Source organism: Hyperoodon ampullatus (genome assembly GCF_949752795.1).
Source record: "Hyperoodon ampullatus genome assembly, chromosome: 18".
NCBI lineage: Eukaryota > Metazoa > Chordata > Mammalia > Artiodactyla > Ziphiidae > Hyperoodon > Hyperoodon ampullatus.
The window spans coordinates 39,148,519-39,169,133 of NC_136931.1; the positions used below are offsets into that span (position 1 = coordinate 39,148,519).

The following is a 20,615-nucleotide window of genomic DNA, read 5'->3' on the forward strand; positions in this document are numbered from 1 at the left end:
GTGTTAGCAAGGATGTGGAGATACTGGAACTTTCATACAATGCTGGTGGAAATTTAAAATGACCCGGCCATTTTGGAAAACAGTCCGGCAGTTCCTTAAACGGTGAGACATAGTTACCCTTTGACCCAGCATTCCACTCTGAGCTGTATACCCAAGAGAAATGAGGACTTATGTCCAAAAACAACTTATACATAAATGTTCTTAACAGCACTATTTGCAATAGCCAAAGGACGAAAACAACCCAAATGCCCCTCAACTGATGAATGGATAAATAAAATGTTGTCTCTCCAGAGAATGGAATATCATTCATCCATAAAAAGAAATGAAGCACTGATGCATAGTACAACATGGATGAACCTTGACAACATTATTCTAAGTGAACAAACTACACACAGAATGTCACATATTGTATGATCCCAATTATATGAAATGTCCAGAATAGGGAGACCCATAGAAAAAGTAGGTTGGTAGACTGGTGGTTGCCCAGGGCAGAGGAGCTGGGGGCTACAGGGCCTGTGTGTAACCGCTCGTGGATATAATCATCTGGGGTGATGAAAATGCTCTAGAATTAGATTGTGGGATGGGTGTACAATCCTAAGAATACACTAAGAAATCACTGTACACTTTAAATGGGTGATTCATATGGCATGTGAATTATATCTCAATAAAGCTATTTAAACAATTACTCGAAAGGGCAGGCAGAATGGTGGTTAGGCTAAATTGAGTCTATTTTCTTTCTGGCTACAAAATTATAAGCACCCAGAAGGCTGCTGGTCCCAGGTGGTCCTGGGATAGTTCTGAACAGCAACAGGACCACCAGACCACACCCAAGCTTAGGCCAGAGGGAATGGCTGGACCAAATTCTACAGGGGGCGGGGGTCTGGCCCCCCGCAGGCCTATCATGGGGTGATCAAGCTCACTCACCAAGCATGGCACTGATGTGCCTGTCGGGACGGGCCCGGGCAGATGTGGAACAGAGAGTGTTGAAATACAGCCCAGAGCCCTCCCGGATGGGGCTGAGCATCGGGGGTGGCGTGTAGGCAGGGCACTGGGACAGTCCCTTCAGGAGGAGGTCCACCAGGAACACGGGCGAGCACAGGCAGCTCTGGCGGCATCCTCCCGGGCCCGGCTCCCCAGACATGGAGGGCGGAGGAGGGATGAGCAGTGCCTTGGGCCGTCGGAGCTTCTTCCTCTTCCGCTTCCTGTGTTGGCTGCTCTCCTTGCTGTCTCTCTCTTCCCCGTCCTTCTCCTGTCCCCGGAGAAGAAGAGACTTCAGAAACACAAGGGTCACCTGAGGCCACCGGCCCCACAGCTCAGTCCTCAAGATGGCCTGAGAGTGGGAAAGGGTACTGACCAGCCAGACGCACACCCAGCATGGCCGTGCAAAGAGTCCTCAGCGCAGGAAGCCGGGCAGGGCCACCACGCCTGAGCCAGACTCCAGACCCTAAGCCGGGCGATATTTGAGGCTGGGGCCTTCTCAGGCACACATACCTCCCAAGGAGAGGCCCTCATTCAAACCATTTTGGAAATTCATGTCCATTGTTAAAGTGACTGGCACTTAAAGTGTGGGGGCCAGACGGATGCAACAGCATGACAAAAGGAAAACCTGTTGCCCTCAAAATCACAGCAGCTCCTGGGAGACAAGCAGTGGGCTCCATGCATCCCGTACCCGAGTCCAGCATGAACGTCTCCAGGTGGGGTCTTCCAGCACAGGCTGAAGAGACGACGGCTTGAGCTTGCTACACTCTCTCTTACCTCCACGCAATCTCCCCTCCTCTCTGCCCATCTTACCCCTCCTCATCCTCCAGCTCTCAGCTGCAACACCCCCTTCCTCAGGCAGGGTCTCTGGTGCCCTCGGGGCTCCTACAGCTCCCTCTCTCAGCCCGGCCCGTTCTGGGTGGTCAGCGTCCGGGGATGGGTCTATCTACTCCGCTGGGCTGGGAGCCCCAGGATACGGGGACAAGCCTGCTGTGGTCGCTGCAGTGTCCCCAGCCCTGCCCAGCACAGGGCCAGACACAAAGGAAGTTCACTGGAGGTTGAATGGATGAATGAACACGCAAATCAAGCTCTTCTGGAGTCAGGATTTGGGGGCTTTTCTCACAGCTCCCACTGGCAGCTGGAAAGCAGCTGGAAGGAAGTGCACCCACCTTGCTCCCCGGAGGATGGTTCGCTGGAGCCACAGGCACCGACACAGGGACCACCAAAGGGGATGCGGTCATGTTGTCCAAGGACTTCCTGGCTCTCGGGGAACTCTGCCTGTCCCCCTCCGGCCTCAGCACCTGTCTTGGTGGCTTGCAATACTCCATGCCACACAACTACACACAGAGAAGAGCCAGCCCTTTAAGAGACACAGTACGTAGGGAGCAAGGGGCCCCTCCAGAGCAGCACAGCCCTGACTCCCGGCCCCCAGCCAGGCTCCCCGCAGGAGGGCGGCTCCATCCTGAGATGAATGGCAGCTTCGAGCCCCTTCACCTGCGGCTCCTGCTTCCCTCGAGGCGACGGCCACTGGTCGCTGTGAAAACACATGTGGCTGCTCAGCCCTCTCTCGGTATAAAACATCTGGCTGCAATTCTTGCAGATGTAAGTGCTCCTTGGCTCTGCCCAGTCTGTGGGACCACCATTGTGCTGGTTCCTGTGGGGAAGAAAGGGAGAATGGGACTCCGTCCCCAAACACTGATCCTCTGACAGCTTTGGACGAACCCTAAAGAAATGGAGATGATGCCCCCGATTCTCTGTGGCCTGGTGCTCACCCCTTCAGGAGTGAAGCATTCAGAGCTCGCTCACCCAGGGCCAGCACATCAAAGCCACCAGAGGATTCCCGAGGGGCTTCGGAACTTACCAGCCACACGCCATGTTCTCCTCCTTCATCGGGTGGGGGAGCCGGTAGATATTTCCACCCTGAAGACGAAAATACATCTGAGCCAACATATCAGAAATGAGATGCAAGAGTGAAAACTATAAGACTTGGAAGAAAACACAGGTATAATTCTTGGTGACCCTGGAGTAAGCAGTGGTTTCTTGGATGACTCCAAAACCAAACAAAAGACAGACGTATTGGACTTCATCAAAACTTACAACTTCTGTGCTTCAAAGGACAGCATCAAGAAGTGAAAACACAGAATAAGAGAAAGAAGTGCAAATCATGTATCTGATAAGGGACTATGTAGATTTCTGTATCTGTGATACATAATGAACTCTCACAGCTCAAAAATAAAATCACAACCCAATTTAAAAATGGGCAAAGACTCTGAAGAGACACTTATCCAAAGAGGATATACAAATGGCCAATAAACACATTAAAAGATGCTCAGGATTATTAGCCATCGGGGAAATGCAAATTAAACCATAATAAAATTATCATTTCCCACCCACTAAGGTGGCTGTAATCAAAAGAACCAACTGGACAATAACAAGTGTTGGTGAGGATGCAGAGAAACCGCAGGCCTCATACACTCTGGGTAGGAATATAAAACAGCACAGCTTTTTGGAAAAGTCTGGCACTTCCTCCAATAGAATTACCCTAGAGCCCAGCAATTCCCCTCCTAGGTATTTTACAAGAGAAATGAAAACATATGTCTAAACAATAATCTGTACACAAATGTTCATAGCAGCGTTATCACAATGGCCAAGAAGTGAAAACAACCCAAATATCTATCAGTTGATGAATGGATAAATAAAATATGGTGTATCCATACAATGGACAAGTTACCAGCGATAAAAAGGACTGAAGTTCTGACCTGTGCTACAGCACAGAGGAGCTCTGAGAACATCATGGGAAGTGAAAGAAGCAAAAGACACAAAAGGCCACACAGCGTTATGATTCCAATCACATGAAGTGTTCAGAATAGGCAAATCCATGGAGACAGAAGGTAGATGCATGGTTGCCAGGGGCTGGGAGGGATGGAGAGATTGTGGGTGACAACCAAGGGTGTGGGGTTTCTTTCTGCGGTGATGAAAGTGTTTTGGCAAAGAGTGGCGATGGGTGCATGACTTTGTAAACAGACAAAAAACCACTGGACGGTGCACTTCAAGATGGCGAATTAGATGGCACGTGAATATTAAAGCTATTAAAAAAAATAAGACGTGGAGGTAGCTGTGGTGTGACAGGAAGGATGCTGGACCTCGGAGCATCACGAAGAGACGTGGCCGAGCTCTCTGCACCCAGGACGTCGTGGGCACGATGTGGGAGGACCCAAGCTGCTCCACAAGGGCGGACCGGCGCCAGGCCTGCAGCAGGGGCCAAGTCGGACTTGTGGACCTGTGATTCACAACCAGAATAGACACAGCATTTCACGTACAAATATCAAGGGCAAAGGAGCTCTGCCTTTACATGCTCTGAAGAAGAGAAGGAGGCAAATCCAAAAGGAAGCGAAAGGCAGAAAGAAAGCAAATAGAAAAAGTTTAGTGAAGAAACATGACGCAAAGTGTCTCTGACAACTCTAAAGCCCTGTTCTGTTTTGTGTGTGTGTGTTGCAGGGCGGAGGGTGATGGGAGGAACCATCACCCCTCTGGACCTTCAATCCCCCCTCTGTAAACAAACTGCATCTGACGATTTGCTGAGGTTATATACAGTGCCTGGACAAGTCAGAAACACGGACACAGGTAAGGACGACACTCTGCCTCCCGCATGGTTAGGTCCCGTGAGAGGGCCCTGGTACCTGGATCCTGTTGAATATCGTCAGCTTGGACTTGGAGTCCCAGGGGGCATCCGCTGGAGGCCTGGCTGACGACGAGAAGGAGGCCATGGCTACCTGGCTTGGAGAAGCCGCACAGCACATATCCATTTTTACCTTCTCCTTCTCGAAGTCTGAAAAGGGCTGGGCCCTGGAGTTGCCAGAGAAGAGCCTGTAGCCTCCGCCCCAGGAGCAGGCCGGGCCCTCTCCACCTTTTGTGGCCCCGGAAGCCGTGCCATTCTCAGCCTGGGCCTGCTTCCCTGGGAGGTGGGCTCTGGATGGCTCCTCCCCTCCTAACTGGGTCTGACACAGGCTCCCGGGGGAGATGTCCCCCAGGTCCAAGGTCCCTTTCGAGGATCTCAACTGCTTGGCCAGAGAGGAGATGTCTGGCTTCCCAGGAGGGTCCAGGGACGACGCTGTGAGGGCAGGTGGAGCAGCAGCCACTTTTGGTCTTCCCTTTGTGTCCTGCCTCACGCTGCTGGGGGAGGCCTCTGTGGGGAAAGAGGGTGTGGATTTTCTCCTGCGGGCTAGGGATCCCTCTGGCTCAGGGTTCACGGGGCCAGCATGGAGAGAGTCAACAGTGGGCGCCATAGGTGGGGGCTGCCGTGGCCACGGCCCCTGCAGTGACTTCAGGGCAACTTGCTTGCCGTCGGGTGTGGGAAGCTGGGAGGAGGCGGCAGCCACCTGGGTGTGGGAGAAGATCCGCTGGGACTTGGTGATCATCTGGAACACCTGCATCTGCTCGTGGCTCACCAGAGACTCCTGAAACCTCAGGAACAGCTGCCGGAAGAGCGGCGTGGCATCCGACGGGAGGCCGCTGGACTTTGGGCCGTTCTGGGGTCCAGGCTCACCAGGGTTCTGCCACGAGAAGGAGTCGCAGTCGAACTTGCTCTTCTTGGAAGCCCAGGAGTCCTCTTCCCCGCTGGTGCTGGCATATCTGGGGTCACCCGAGGCTTCCCCCGGTGCCTTCAGGAGCGTGGGAGGGAAGGGCGGCGTGCCCTCCACACCGGTGCCCCAGCTGGGTGAGGGCTCCCCCGCAGGGAAGTCGCTGCTGAGCCCGGGGCAGGCCCGGAGCCCTCCTGGGACGGCACTTCAGAGGGCTTGTGGATGACAAACATACTGTTTCCTTTGCTCTTAGGGCAGCCCGACAGGTTTCGGAGCCACTGGAAACTGTGGTCTGATGGCTGGGAACTGGCGGGGACCGTCTGGCAATGGAACAGAGGCAGGCAGGCGGGCAGGGGAGCGCCCTCGGGCCAGCCCTCCAGGGATGATGGGGGCTGGAGCAGCGGCAGCTCCGGCTCGGCTGGGTCGGGGCCGCTGTTCTCCGCTGCCCCTGAGCGGATGGCTGTGAACACGTCCATGGCAGGCTCCTTCCGTGGGGGCCGGGGCTCCTCGGGAACCTCAGTGCCCAGGGCTCCTGGGGCCGCCGGGGTGCTGGCTGGGCCCCAGAAGGAGGACCCTGACGAGGGCAGGGAGGAACAGGCCGTGATCCTCCCTTCGCCGCTGTCTGAAGGCCCTCCCGGGGCTGGCCTGGGAGAAGGGATCTTCTGGCAGACGATGCTGTTCCCGATACAGCACAGGAGATCTCGGTTGGGCAAGAGGGAGCTGGGGAATGGGGCTTCCGGGGGCACTAGGGACCACAGGCTCGCGGGTGCGGGCTGGTTGGCAAACTCGTGCGCGTGGGGTGAGTTCCCGCAGGGCTCCTCCTCCGGGGGGGCCTCCTTGAGGATGCACAGGCCGTGCTGGACCTCATAGTGCCGACGCATGGAGCGGTAGTCGCAGTACCTCTTGCTGCAGCCCTGCTCAAGGCACACAAAGGGCTTGGTCTTCTGGTTGGTGAGCATGTGCCCGGTCCTGGCATCACATGAGGAGAAAGTTAGTGGGTGTCTCGGGGTGGGTCACCCACTGCAGGAACCCAGGCGTGTCCCCAGGGGGCAGCAGTATCGCAACTCAGAAACTGTGCTCAGACCCTAAGAGGAAAGACCCCTGCTACGGCCAAAGACGTCTGGAAGGGGGAGCTCTTGCCCTCACCCCTAAGCAAACCCCTAATCTGAGATTTAAAAAATCAGTGGGAGCCAAGTCAGAGTTCCCCAAAGTGGGTTCCTAAGGAACACCAGTCTCCAGAGTTGCTCCCTGAGGACTTGGGCTCAGCTGGCAAATAAGTTTGGAAAAAACACTCTTTACTTCTTGGAGGTTCCTAGTAGCAAACTGAAAAGCCACAGAGCAGATAAAGAGAGATCTGTTGAACTTTCCATGTCTCTCAAACTTATTTGCCCACAAAACCATTTTTTTAAATAGACCCGTTTAGCATCCCTGAGAACCAGAGAACCAGAGTTCTGAGAACGCACTTGAGGAAATGCTAACTTGGGGATGATCCTTCTTTGAACAAAGGAGTCTTTGCCTTCCCACAGGAGTCCTCTAGACAGCTACCTGGGAGCCCGACAGCAACAACAACAAAAAGCCAAATTTGCCTATAATTTCTGCAAATATCAACGAATGCAAGTATGTATTATATTTACATCATACTTATACCTGCATTAATATGTTATAAATATAAACAAATGGGTAAATCACCCTCTGGGTTCCCAACAATCCTACTCCGGATGGTTCTAATCAATGGAACCCAGTAAATAATGAAACCCTTTCCCAAACGTGGACCCTTGGCCTCCATCTGAGGGAAGCAGCAGAGAGGGCATCCGGAGACCCACTTTCTAGCCCTATTACCAGCTTGTGACAGGAGTAAATCATTTCCCATCCTTAATGGCGAGAGGGGAGAGGATACAATGAAAGCGGGATCCATCGAAGCCTCAGTAAAGGCTGGGCGAGCTGTAAACATGCAAGGGATCGTCCTCTCCCACTTACGAGTCTCTCAGTTTGAAAGTCTGTCTCTCCTCCCTCGGCAGCAAGAAAACTTATCATTTCTAAGACATGAAGAACAAACGGAATTCTGCTCCTCTTACACTGAGCTTGCTTTTTAAAGTCAAGTTTTGAAAAAAAATCGAGTTAATAAAAGGGAATTTAGGAGCGAAGAACAGACGCCCTCCGGCGACCTACACGCAGAGGCGGGGCCAAATCCAAAGCTGAGACCCGGGAGCTGTGAGAACAAAGAAGAGAAAGGGAAACCTCTCCCAGCAGCCTCAGAAGCAGCGGATTAAAGCTCCACAATCAACTTCATGTACCCTGCATCTGTGGAATACATGAATAGACAACAAATCATCCCAAATTGAGGAGCCAGGAGTCAGTACTGTGCCTCTGAGGTGGGAGAGCCAACTTCAGGACACTGGTCCACAAGAGACCTCCCAGCTCCACATAATATCAAACGGCGAAAATCTTCCAGAGATCTCCATCTCAACACCAGCACCCAGCTTCACTCAACGACCAGCAAGCTACAGTGCTGGACACCCTATGCCAAACAACTAGCAAGACAGGAACACAACGCCACCCATTAGCAGAGAGGTGGCCTAAAATCATAAAAAGTCTGCAGACACCCCAAAACACACCACCAGACGTGGACCTGCCCACCAGAAAGACAAGATCCAGCCTCATCCACCAGAACACAGGCACTAGTCCCCTCGACCAGGAAACCTACACAACCCACTAAACCAACCTTAGCCACTGGGGACAGACACCAAAAACAACAGGAACTACGAACCTGCAGCCGGCAAAAAGGAGACCCCAAACACAGTAACATAAGCAAAATGAGAAGACAGAAAAACACACAGCAGGAGAAGGAGCAAGATAAAAACCCACCAGACCTAACAAATGAAGAGGTAATAGGCAGTCTATCTGGAAAAGAATTCAGAATAATGATAGTAAAGATGATCCAAAATCTTGGAAATAGAATAGACAAAATGCAAGAAACAGTTAACAAGGACCTAGTAGAACTAAAGATGAATCAAGCATCGATTAAAAACACAATAAATGAAATGAAAAATACTCTAGATGGGATCAATAGCAGAATAACTGAGGCAGAAGAACGGATAAGTGAGGTGGAAGATAAAATAGTGGAAATAACTAATGCAGAGCAAAATAAAGAGAAAAGAATGAAAAGAACAGAGGACAATATCAGAGACCTCTGGGACAACATTAAACGCACCAACATTCGAATTATAGGGGTTCCAGAAGAAGAAGAGAAAAAGAAAGGGACTGAGAAAATATTTGAAGAGATTATAGTTGAAAACTTCCCTAATATGGGAAAGGAAATAGTTAATCAAGTCCAAGAAGCACAGAGAGTCCCATACAGAATAAATCCAAGGAGAAATACGCCAAGACACATATTAATCAAACTGTCAAAAATTAAACACAAAGAAATCATATTAAAAGCAGCAAGGCAAAAACAACAAATAACACACAAGGGAATCCCCATCAGGATAACAGCTGATCTCTCAGCAGAAACTCTACAAGCCAGAAGGGAGTGGCAGGACATAATTAAAGTGATGAAGGAGAGAAACCTGCAACCAAGATTACTCTACCCAGCAAGGATCTCATTCAGATTTGATGGAGAAATTAAAACCTTTACAGACAAGCAAAAGCTGAGAGAGTTCAGCACCACCAAACCAGCTTTACAACAAATGCTAAAGGAACTTCTCTAGGCAAGAAACACAACAGAAGGAAAAGACCTACAATAACGAACCCAAAACAATTAAGAAAATGGGAATAGGAACATACATATCGATAATTACCTTAAATGTAAATGGACTAAACGCTCCCACCAAAAGACACAGATTGGCTGAATGGATACAAAAACAAGACCCATATATATGCTGTCTACAAGAGACCCACTTCAGACCTAGAGACACATACAGACTGAAAGTAAGGGGATGGAAAAAGATATTCCATGCAAATGGAAACCAAAAGAAAGCTGGAGTAGCAATTCTCATATCAGACAAAATAGACTTTAAAATAAAGACTACTAGAAGAGACAAAGAAGGACACTACATAATGATCAAGGGATCGATCCAAGAAGAAGATATAACAATTGTAAATATTTATGCACCCAACATAGGAGCACCTCAATACATAAGGCAAACACTAACAGCCATAAAAGGAGAAATCGACAGTAACACAATCATAGTAGGGGACTTTAACACCCCACTTTCACCAATGGACAGATCATCCAAAATGAAAATAAATAAGGAAACACAAGCTTTAAATGATACATTAAACAAGATGGACTTAATTGATATTTATAGGACATTCCATCCAAAAACAACAGAATACACATTTTTCTCAAGTGCTCATGGAACATTCTCCAGGATAGATCATATCTTGGGTCACAAATCAAGCCTTGGTAAATTTAAGAAAATTGAAATTGTATCAAGTATCTTTTCCGACCACAATGCTATGAGACTAGATATCAATTACAGGAAAAGAGCTATAAAAAATACAAACACATGGAGGCTAAACAATACATTACTTAATAACGAAGTGATCACTGAAGAAATCAAAGAGGAAATAAAAAAATACCTAGAAACAAATGACAATGGAGACACGACGACCCAAAACCTATGGGATGCAGCAAAAGCAGTTCTAAGAGGGAAGTTTATAGCAATACAATCCCACCTTAAGAAACAGGAAATATCTCGACTAAACAACCTAACCTTGCACCTAAAGCAATTAGAGAAAGAAGAACAAAAACATCCCAAAGTTAGCAGAAGGAAAGAAATCATAAAAATCAGATCAGAAATAAATGAAAAAGAAATGAAGGAAACAATAGCAAAGATCAATAAAACTAAAAGCTGGTTCTTTGAGAAGATAAACAAAATTGATAAACCATTAGCCAGACTCATCAAGAAAAAAAGGGAGAAGACTCAAATCAATAGAATTAGAAATGAAAAAGGAGAAGTAACAACTGACACTGCAGAAATACAAAAGATCGTGAGAGATTACTATAAGCAACTCTATGCCAATAAAATGGACAACCTGGAAGAAATGGACAAATTCTTAGAAATGCACAACCTGCCAAGACTGAATCAGGAAGAAATAGAACATATGAACAGACCAATCACAAGCACTGAAATTGAAACTGTGATAAAAAATCTTCCAACAAACAAAAGCAAAGGACCAGATGGCTTCACAGGCGAATTCTATCAAGCATTTAGAGAAGAGCTAACGCCTATCCTTCTCAAACTCTTCCAAAATATAGCAGAGGGAGGAACACTCCCAAACTCATTCTACGAGGCCACCATCACCTTGATACCAAAACCAGACAAGGATGTCACAAAGAAAGAAAACTACAGGCCAATATCACTGATGAACATAGATGCAAAAATCCTCAACAAAATACTAGCAAACAGAATCCAACAGCACATTAAAAGGATCATACACCATGATCAAGTGGGGTTTATCCCAGGAATGCAAGGATTCTTCAATATACGCAAATCAATCAACGTGATACACCATATTAACAAATTGAAGGAGAAAAACCATATGATCATCTCAATAGATGCAGAGAAAGCTTTCGACAAAATTCAACACCCATTCATGATAAAAACCCTGCAGAAAGTAGGCATAGAGGGAACTTTCCTCAACATAATAAAGGCCATATATGACAAACCCACAGCCAGCATCGTCCTCAATGGTGAAAAACTGAAACCATTTCCACTAAGATCAGGAACAAGACAAGGTTGCCCACTCTCACCACTCTTATTCAACATAGTTTTGGAAGTTTTAGCCACAGCAATCAGAGAAGAAAAGCAAATAAAAGGAATCCAAATTGGAAAAGAAGAAGTAAAGCTGTCACTGTTTGCAGATGACATGATACTATATATAGAGAATCCTAAAGATGCTACCAGAAAACTACTAGAGCTAATCAATGAATTTGGTAAAGTTGCAGGATACAAAATTAATGCACAGAAATCTCTGGCATTCCTATATACTAATGATGAAAAATCTGAAAGTGAAATCAAGGAAACACTCCCATTTACCATTGCAACAAAAAGAATAAAATATCTAGGAATAAACCTACCTAAGGAGACAAAAGACCTGTATGCAGAAAATTATAAGACACTGATGAAAGAAATTAAAGATGATACAAATAGATGGAGAGATGTACCATGTTCTTGGATTGGAAGAATCAACATTGTGAAAATGACTCTACTACCCAAAGCAATCTACAGATTCAATGCAATCCCTATCAAAATACCACTGGCATTTTTCACAGAACTAGAACAAAAAATTTCACAATTTGTATGGAAACACAAAAGACCCCGAATAGCCAAAGCAATCTTGAGAACGAAAAATGGAGCTGGAGGAATCAGGCTCCCTGACTTCAGACTATACTACAAAGCTGCAGTAATCAAGACAGTATGGTACTGGCACAGAAACAGAAAGATAGATCAATGGAACAGGATAGAAAGCCCAGAGATAAACCCACGGACATATGGTCACCTTATCTTTGATAAAGGAGGCAGGAATGTACAGTGGAGAAAGGACAGTCTCTTCAATAAGTGGTGTTGGGAAAACTGGACAGGGACATGTAAAAGTATGAGATTCGATCACTCCCTAACACCATACACAAAAATAAGCTCAAAATGGATTAAAGACCTAAATGTAAGGCCAGACACTATCAAACTCTTAGAGGACAACATAGGCAGAACACTCTATGACATAAATCACAGCAAGATCCTTTTTGACCCACCTCCTAGAGAAATGGAAATAAAGACAAAAATAAACACATGGGACCTAATGAAACTTAAAAGCTTTTGCACAGCAAAGGAAACCATAAACAAGACCAAAAGACAACCCTCAGAATGGGAGAAAATATTTGCAAATGAAGCAACTGACAAAGGATTAATCTCCAAAATTTATAAGCAGCTCATGCAGCTCAATAACAAAAAAACAAACAACCCAATCCAAAAATGGGCAGAAGACCTAAATAGACATTTCTCCACAGAAGATATACAGACTGCCAACAAACACATGAAAGGATGCTCAACATCTTTACTCATTAGAGAAATGCAAATCAAAACTACAATGAGATATCATCTCACACCAGTCAGAATGGCCATCATCAAAAAATCTAGAAACAATAAATGCTGGAGAGGGTGTGGAAAAAAGGGAACACTCTTGCACTGCTGGTGGGAATGTGAATTGGTACAGCCACTATGGAGAACGGTATGGAGGTTCCTTAAAAAACTACAAATAGAACTGCCATATGACCCTGCAATCCCACTACTGGGCATATACCCTGAGAAAACCATAATTCAAAAAGAGACATGTACCAAAATGTTCATAGCAGCCCTATTTACAATAGCCCGGAGATGGAAACAACCTAAGTGTCCATCATTGGATGAATGGGTAAAGAAGATGTGGCACATACATACAATGGAATATTACTCAGCCATAAAAAGAAATGAAATTGAACTATTTGTAATGAGGTGGATGGACCTAGAGTCTGTCATACAGAGTGAAGTAAGTCAGAAAGAGAAAGACAAATACTGTATGCTGACACATATATATGGAATTTAAGAAAAAAAAAGGTCATGAAGAACATAGGGGTAAGACAGGAATAAAGACACAGACCTACTAGAGAATGGACTTGAGGATATGGGGAGGGGGAAGGGTAAGCTGTGACAAAGTGAAAGAGCGGCATGGACATATATACACTACCAAACGTAAGGTAGATAGCTAGTGGGAAGCAGCCGCATAGCACAGGGAGATCAGCTCGGTGCTTTGTGACCGCCTGGAGGGGTGGGATAGGGAGGGTGGGAGGGAGACGCAAAAGGGAGGGGATATGGGAACATATGTATACATATAACTGATTAAATTTGTGATAAAGCAAAAAATAAAAAATAAAAAATAAAAAAAAAAAAAAAATAAAAAATAAAAGGGAATTTAAACAGGAAAAAAGAGAGTGAACACTCCATTGCCATGTTCTAGAAACAGGCATTTCAGAACCCCTCACGCCCTGGTGTTATCCCAACATATATTCCTCATGGAGTGCATATCTGTTCTGCTCAGACACCTACCAGGGACTCTGAAACTTTCTCTACACAGTTAGCCCAACTCCCTCCATGACAAAATTGCCTCTGGAGTGTGTTTTTAAAGCACATGGGTCCTGTCTGAAAATCGCAGCGGCGCTCTCCTCACTGGAGTGAATCTGGAGGCTGGGGAGGGCGGGCTGTCCGGGGCAGTGTAGGCCCTGCCCCCCCCAAACACTGGCCGTGGTAGGAGCACAGGTCGCACACACCTGGGACACCCGACGGTGGGGGGCGGTGCAGGTGGATGGTACGGGAGGCAAAAGAACCGGGAACACGCCCAGCCCCCAGCAGCCCCCTGAACAGACATCCCGACCAGACTCCTCTCCTGGCTGTGGGTTACGTAGTGCTTGCTGAGAGAACTGGCAATGCTGAACACCTTCCCGCAGAGGCTGCAGTCCAGGAGTGGGTTCTGAGGGGACCTGTGCGGCCGCTTTCCTTTCCTTGTGCTCCCAGACGTGGCCCTGCCTCCTTCGTTAGCCTCTTTGGGCACCTTGACCACGCCTAGCCCCAGGTCTAGACAGAGGGAGAAAGCACAGGTTATGACATCCAGGGACATCGGAGCCCGGGCGGAAGCGCTCTACCACCCTCGGAACAACTTCAGCAGCTGAGTCCAACTCAGGGAGATGGCCGAGAACCCCAACTTCAGCAGCTTCACTCGCAGAGAAGACCAGGCTTAGCACCAGGTGAGGGGGAGAAGGGACCCTGGTCAGGCCACACCTCCAGGGCGGCACCCAATCTTGAAGCCACACTTGGGGGGTAAGGGAGGGGACAGCAACAGTCTGAGTGCTTCCAGGACAGAGTGACTGGACAGGCAGGACTTCATGACGGTAACATCAACAGCACACTTGCAAGTGCAATCCAGAAATGCACAAGGCAAAATCTTAGAAAAGTTTAAGTCCTTTCTCCCAGCCAATTCCACTCTGGTTTTTTAATTAAGGAAATTAAGGCAGATCTGTACAAATTAACGGAGATCTTGCAGTGAACTGCAAGTGAGTTAACTGTAGCATTGTTTTTCCTGGTGAAATGTGAGAAACCACCTAATAACTGACACGAGGGCAGGTGGGTGACTGCATTCTAGTCTCAGTGGTCTATGGCGCAGGCATTTAAGATACAACTGTAGGAAAATATCCGATGACGTGAAAGGATGTTCATGCCGTACCACTAAGTGCTGTACCACTAACAAGATGATTGCTGAAAAACGGAATGATCTAGTCTTTAGAAGGGACAAATAAATTTGAATACAAACAAACAGAATGGGATTGACTGGTAGGATCATGGATCATCTTAATTTTCCTTTTCCTGCCTATCTGAATTTTCCATGTTTATGTACTTTTTGGGTAAATGATAAAAGGTATTTCCACGAATCACCTCATCAGAGGAACAGGTGAAGAGGCTGGGAATGTCCATGTGGGAGAGGGAGATGTCTTCAAGTAGCTGAAGGGCCAGGATGTGGAGGAGGGAGCACACTGCTTCTGTCTTGCTACAAGGGGCAGAGCTAGATTTGATGAATAAAAGGTAAAGAGAGGGACTTCCCTGGTGGCGCAGTGATTAAGAATCCGCCTGCCAACGCAAGGGACATGGGGTCGAGCCCTGGTCCAGGAAGATCCCACATGCTGCGGAGCAGCAAAGCCCGTGCGCCACAACTACTGAGCCTGCGCTCTAGAGCCCACGAGCCACAACTACTGAAGCCCACGCACCCAGAGCACGTGCTCCGCAACAAGAGAAGCCACCTCAATGAGAAGCCCGTGAACCGCAACGAAAAGTAGCCCCCGCTTGCTGCAACTAGAGAAAGCCCACATGCAGCAACGAAGACCCAATGCAGCCAAAAATAAATAAATAAATTTATATTAAAAAGATGTGTAAAAAAAAGTATAGGGAAGCTGATTTTAAATCACTAGAAACGTAAGGACAGTGGATACAAGACCTAAGAACTCTGCAGGCTTGCTGCTGTGTTCCTAGCTCCTGGGATTCCCATTCCTGTACTCGTAGGCACACAGTAACTGTTGGATGGATGAATCATGGAAGATTTTTCTACCCCTTAAGATGGATTAGACTGCCTCACGTGATAGCAAGTTTAAACACTGCCCTTCATCTAGGATGCAGCAGAGGCTGGACCCAAGAATCCAACAGGTCAGGGCGTGCATACTGCACTAAAGGACCCCAAAGGCTAATTCTCTGTGGCTGAGATGTAGCTTGAGAGACACAGCAGAAAGGAACCTCGACTCTCATCCCAACTCTGTCTCTGGCCATTTGTCACTTAACCTGTCTGGTCTACATCTTCTTCATAGGAAAAGCTGCTGTGTTGAGTGGTCGAATGATTCTAACAGTTTAAATGACGGAAAATAGGACTCCCATGTGGGAAAGTCCTTGCCTTGAGAACTTACTTTTAAAATGTTCATTAGAGGGCTTCCCTGGTGGCACAGTGGATAAGACTCCGCGCTCCCAATGCAGGGGGCCCGGGTTCGATCCCTGGTCAGGGAACTAGATCCCATATGCATGTGGCAACTAAGAGTTCGCATACCACAGCTAGGGAGCCCACCTGCCACAACTAACACCTGGTGCAACCAAATAAATAAATAATAATATTTTTTTTTAAAAAGATGAGTATTTAAAATAAATAAATAAAAATAAAATAAAATGCTCATTAGGACCTCCCTGGTGGCACAGTGGTTAAGAATCCGCCTGCCAAAGCAGGGGACACGGGTTCGAGCCCTGGTCCGGGAAGATCCCACATGCCGCGGAGCAACTAAGCCCGTGCGCCACAACTACTGAGCCTGCACTCTACAGCCCGCGAGCCACAACTACTGAGCCCACGTGCCACAATTACTGAAGCCCGTGCACCTAGAGCCCGTGCTCTGCAACGAGAAGCCACCGCGATGAAGAGCCCGTACACAGCAAAGAGGAGTAGCCCCCGCTCGCCACAAATAGAGAAAGCCCGCGTGCAGCAACGAAGACCCAACGCAGCAAATAAACAAACAGAAGTTTTTCTCTAAAAATAAATAAATAAATAAAATGCTTATTAAAGCAACTGTTAAACTAGAGAACAAAATGTGGTTTCAAAAAAATTGGCAGGGACACTGAAAAACAGGCACATTGAGTCACTGGCCCGGGAAGCCACTTGCTCTTCCCAGAAAGCATGTGCACAAGCTCTAAAACTGTGTGTGTTCTCCAACCAGCAAGCCTACACGGAGGAATATGTGCGAAGAACTCATCCAAGAGAAAAGTCAATGGAAAAGTTATTCACAGATCCACTGTAACAGTCTATCAGGCAAGAATATGGTCCGACAATACAATGGAATAACCATTACAATGACAACCGAATAGTCTACCTTCATATAAGAAAGCAGACTCACTAAGTTTTAGAAACTTCAAATGAATTAGACACTTAATACATCTCTGCAAAACCATGTGTACCCTAGTGGCCTCACCTACGTTTTTTAAAAATCCACGTGTGGGAGCCATGGTGGGGATTTTAATTGTTATTACTTTTCTTTATTTTCTAACTTTTCTATATAAATCTATATCACTTTCTAATTAAAATATATAAGCATATCCATTTGTATGAATCTGAATTTAAGTTAGAGAAGTGTAAAGAGTTAAAATTTAACGTTCAGTGGATTTTTTTTAATAAGGTAACCAAAAAAAAAATCCTCAACTTTAAAACAAATTAGGAAAAATTGAACTAGATTAATGCTTTGTAACATTCACTGGGGGGCACAGACCCATATGAAAATCTGGTGAAATATCACAGTTTCTCTGCCCAGCAAAACGCACACGTACTCACCCTAGCAGCATTTTTAGGTAATTTCTGTGGTTCAGGTTGAGAACCTTAATTACTGTAACCAGGCCTGGCCCAGCACCTGCAATACCAAGGATGGCCTTGGTTTCTAGGATTTCACATTTAGCCATGGTTCCAACACGGGGACAAGGCTAACGGCTTGTCTACATTGTGTGGAGTGCGGGCCTCGGCAGTCTTTCATTCTAGCGAGTACGCAGGACAGTTCTTGAGCTGCTGATCCCAATTAACATTGACATTTGTTCTGCAGGGCTGTTCCAGATGTGGCCTTCCACGCGTGTGGTGTGATTATAAATACGAAGGAGCTCTAAGTCAACTCGTCTAAGCAACTTACCCAAGAACCCATGAAGTGGGTTAAAAACAAAAATCAAATTTATCCTATGGCGGAAGTCTGAAGGTAAACCAAAAGGTGATGTAACCAACGTCTCTGACTGTTCCACTAGTTCTCCCTTTGCTCCTCCGCTGCGGAAGAGAAAGACTTAGAACTGCATCAATGGACTGTGGGAAGGTATTCTAACAGTATTGGTAAAAATCACTACCATCTGTCCAGTGCTTCCCAGCCTGCAAAGTGCTTTTACTTTCATTTCTTCTTTTGCTTCTTACTGCTGGCACTCTGGGGGGAAAGCAGAGTGGGTATTATTGTAAGGCAGTCTGAGATTCTGGATCTGCATACTCCACCAGTGGCTTCATGGAGTCACTGTCCTTCCCTGAATACACGGACAGGGCATCCAAGTTGTCCTCCAGCATCTCGCTGGGCACGTCAGGCATCAGGAGGCTGGGGTCCAGGTCCAAGTGGCTCAGGCCGTCGTACAGCAGGTCTCGTGAGCCAGGCCCCAGATCCCGGTTGAGGGTGTCACTGCATTTGAGCGCCTGGCTCTCGGGAAACGAAGGGAGGTGCATCTCGGATGGAAGGGTGCCCTTGTCCCCCAGGCTGCACTGGTCCATGGCTCTCCACTACCAGGTCTCAGCCAACAGCTACTCTCTAGACAAGCAAGGCTGTGTAAGGAGTCAGGGAGGAGAGAGCTCTTGGTGGTGTTTATTTCCTGAGAATGAACGAGGACGAATCACAATTATGAGATGGCAACACACATGGTGGATAGAGCGTGGACTTGGAATTCAAACAGACCTGTATGGGGGTTTGTTCTCGGCCACTTAACAGCCACATGACCTTGGGCAAGTCACTTAAGGTCCATGAGCCCTAGTTTCCTCATCTGTAAACTGAGCGTAAGAGTACCTCCATCATAAGATGGTTGTAAGGAAAAAGCAACCGAAATGTCCATCAACAGAGGAATGGATAAAGAAGATGTGGTACATATATACAATGCAATATTACTCAGCAATAAAAGAGAACAAACTAATGCCATTTGCAGCAACATGGATGGACCTAGAGATTGTCATACTGAGTGAAGTCAGTCAGACACAGAAAGACAAATATCATAGGATATCACTTATATGTGGAATCTAAAAAAAGGGGGATATAAATGAACTTATTTATAAAACAGAAGTAGAGACATGGATGTAGAAAACAAATTTATGTTTACCAGGGGATGGTGGGGGGAAGGGATAAATTGTGAGATTGGGATTGACATACACACTACTATATATAAAACAGATAACTAATAAGAACCTACTGTATAGTACAGGTAACTCTACTCAATACTCTGTAATGGCCTATATGGGAAACGAATCTCAAAAAAGAGTTGATATATGTATATGTATAACTGATTCACTTTGCTGTACACCTGAAACTAACACAACATTGTAAATCAACTATACCCCTATAAAAATTAAAAAAAGAAGAAGAAGAAGAAAAAAAAAGATTGTTGTAAGGAATAAATGAAAGGATTTTGGCAACATGGTAGACTAAACTGACCTCTTTCTCCAACTATAAACACATAGAGATAGGAGAAAAGACCATTTTTAATACAGAGTCAAGCTCAAGAGACAGGTAAGACCCCAAGTGCCAGCAACAATGAGGAAACTCAAAGCCACAGGTGCGAGCACAAGTTGGCCCAAGGGGAAAGTCAGACTCCAATACAGGGCCTGGAACTGTCATCCAATATGGTGGCCACCAGTCACATGTGGTGATGACACACTGGAAATGTGGCCCCGAATTGAGACCTGCTGTGAGTGTCAAATACACTGGATTTGGAAGACTTAGTGCCCCAAATAATTCATTTTCATATTGATTACATGTTGAAATGATAATATTTCGGATCTACTGGCTTAAATGTAATATGTTATTAAAATTAATTTCATCTACCTCTTTATTTTTTAATGTGGCTATTTGCAAATTTTAAATTATATACATGGCTCATATTATATTTCTCTTAAAGAGCACTACCCTGGAGGCTGGGACCTGAGGTTGTAACAAACACATGGAAAAGGAAACAGGGACTTGAGTTCACAGGCAAGGGAGACCTGGGACCCTGGAAGAGCCAAGCCATCCACAGGAAAACTAAATAAATGAAAGAAAAACACCGCACACAAGCCTTGAAAAGCATCACAAGAACTAGTTAAAAACAGGACGAGAGACAACAAAACCTAGCAGAGAAAAGAAGAAGACACAAGGGGCAAGGACATTTTTTAAAAGAAACAAATGAAACTTCTAGAAATGAAAGACTTGTAAATTTAAAACTCACTGGGAGGGTTAAACAGCAGATAAACAGTGCTGAAGAGACAAATAATGAACGGGCAGAGCAATCTGAAGATAATTCTCCCCCAGAATTCAGTGCAGACAGAGAAACAAATGGAAAATACAAATGAAGAAGCAAATGCAAAAGTCCAACATATGCCTAAAAGGGGTCCTGAAAGGGAAGAGGAGAGGATGGAGAAGACATGGTACCTCAGGATGGCGGAGGGATTTCCAGAACTGCGGAAACACAGGGCTCCAGACTTAAAGATATGATTCTTGAAGGTATATGGTTAATCATGAACAAGCACTGCAAGGCCAGAGCAGGACAAAAAAAAAAATGAATTCACTCCTCGACACACAAGCAGAACTGCAGAACCCTAAAGACCAAGAGAAAACCCTAAAGACTACCAGGAAGACCAGGCAGATCATTTACAACTTCTCAACAGAAACGAGGCTAGAAGACAAGGACTACCACCACCTGCAGACTGAGGAAAGGCAGGAGTCAGCGCAGAACTCAATGCACAGGAAAA

General features: G+C 46.4%; 1 pseudogene across 1 annotated transcript in view; it reads right to left on the reverse strand.

Moving 5' to 3' along the window:
• Positions 1–18,395, reverse strand: part of LOC307067114 (zinc finger protein 541-like) — a 56,356-nt pseudogene extending 37,961 nt beyond the window's left edge. The window contains exon 1 of the transcript in view: positions 18,089–18,395. The product of the transcript in view is annotated as a zinc finger protein 541-like (transcript). The remainder of the gene's footprint in view (positions 1–18,088) is intronic.
• Between the last annotated feature and the right edge of the window lie 2,220 nt (positions 18,396–20,615).